We start from the raw sequence: 2,277 nt of genomic DNA, 5'->3' as shown, positions 1-2,277 counted from the left end.
TATATATAATAATATTTTTTAAATTATAGACGTTTATGTAGGATTATTTTTTAATTCAAGTTATACAAATAACAAAAATATTCAGTTAAGATTTTAATATATGTATATACAAGTATATAAAATACTTTATTTTTCCTAAAATGTAATTTCAGAATTGCACTTAGAATGAATCAATTGTAATAGATATAAAATCAGTTTAAAAACTAAATAGCCAATTAAATGTTTTCTGCCATTTGATATAAACCACAGCATCGTGTTTGTATTGAAAGTTATGAAAACGCGACATTCTGTTCAGGTCAATAAAAATTAATAGTATTTTGAGTGCGTATTCTATTACATAGATCATATATTCTGTCTTCATTGGGGGGAAAATGTGTGTAATAAAGTTATTTTTTTATATTGATAAATATATATATATAATTTATTTTATACTTTTAAATGGTTTGGTTTTTAATCCTTTAAAACTTGTTTTTCCAATATATTTAATCAATAGTGGTTTTTTTAAATTAAATTTTGTAATTATTTATAGAGAATCTTGAAATTTTATGTAACTTTTCCTGTTAATATGAAAAAGCCAAGTTTTTCCTTTTGAGTAATAAGAATAGTTTAAGTAATGATACGTCTCAGATTCGTCTTAATAAGTAAACTAGTCAGATTATTTTTGGCTTGATAAAGTTATGAATGCTGTCTTAATTTCAGGATGCCTATTACTAAGCTTCATTCCTTTCATATTGCATCATTCAGTCATTTCAAACGTACAGTAAATACACGGTTCATTGAGCGCATCCGGTATTTTTTTTTTTACTATTTGAATTTTGTCTGGTGTTTTTAGATGTATTTTTGAATGTGAAACTTTTTAAATATAATGGATATTTTATTTATTATATTTTATTTTTAATTTTTTTTGGCTGGAAAACAGTAAGATAAATCAAGAATTCAAACGTCATGCATGTTATATTTGTTGTAGGATAATTTACATATTTATTACTTATAAATTTAAGATATTAATGTATTTTATATTCATATATTCCTATTTAATTAAATACATATATCAATATAAAATACATTAATAATTATAATATATATAAAATTCGCTTACTCCATACTGAGAACTGTTAGTTCCTCGTAAGAAAATCCGGAAACAAACTGCACCCTGAAAAAAAATTTGATAAATGAATAACAACTTATTTGGTGAATAAACCAAGAAGTTGCTATTCATTTTATCAATTTTAAATATCAAATAAAAAAAGTAAAATCTGTTTTAACTTTTAAATTTAATTACATAAATATCACGCTAATTAATTCTTTTTTGATTGTATGACTTTTCATAATCAAGGGATTATGTTAAATAAATATTTAATTTATAAACTTCTACGAATAATCGAAACAATTAGAATTATTATAAAGGCGTAATGTAAAATAAAAATTTGCATTTTGTTAAGGACTAAAAGAAAAATTCGAATTCTTAAATTCTTTCCATCATGTTTTAAAACAAAAATCAATGCTTGATTTAATTATTTTTCTTAACTTGTTTTTATATTAAATTAATTTAAAATATAACAATTATTAATTTAAATGTATATTAATAATAATAATAATAAGGAATAATAATTATTATTTCTTCGTAGCCATTTTTAATCGAATTATCCTCTACTAGGATTCAACACTTCTGCATGTGTCTTTTTTTTAATTGGAATTTCTTTTATTTTAAAGACAAATCCAATTTATTTTATATAATTACGATGTTAAAAATAAATTAGTATAAACAAATTACTCAATTTATAAAAAAATATTAGTTTTTAAATTCAAATTTATAAATTTAATTAACAATAAGAACAAAAGCTATCGGTTGCAATATTACACGAAGTAATTACAGTTTGTTTCCTCATAACTAAAAACTAGAATTGCATATTAATATTTCTGAAGTTTACTTAATTTGGAAGATATATATATAAAATGTACCACCTATTCTGTGAAACAAATTTACATTTTCGGAGGCTCACCCAACCGTTTCTTATGTAGTTACGCCTATGGCTTATTCATTCACAGATAAAACCAGTTTTAGAAAGTTCGTGTTCTTCATGGGAGTTAAATGTCTTTTGATGTTGATCGACTGTAGCTCCGGATATATGAATGAAAGCTTTGTGATAGTAGAATGAACTTTGCTATCTTATATGCGACAGAAATGAGCAATATGTATACAGTCAAACCCATATATACTGTAGCTCTCTCCTTGTAAAGCGCCATGAATAGTTGTGAACGGAGTTTTATTAAATG

This window comes from Centruroides sculpturatus, unplaced genomic scaffold, assembly GCF_000671375.1.
Source record: "Centruroides sculpturatus isolate CEXI.00-Female unplaced genomic scaffold, Cexi_2.0 scaffold1371, whole genome shotgun sequence".
Classification (NCBI taxonomy): Eukaryota; Metazoa; Arthropoda; class Arachnida; order Scorpiones; family Buthidae; genus Centruroides; species Centruroides sculpturatus.
Note: the sequence above shows the minus strand (reverse complement) of the source record.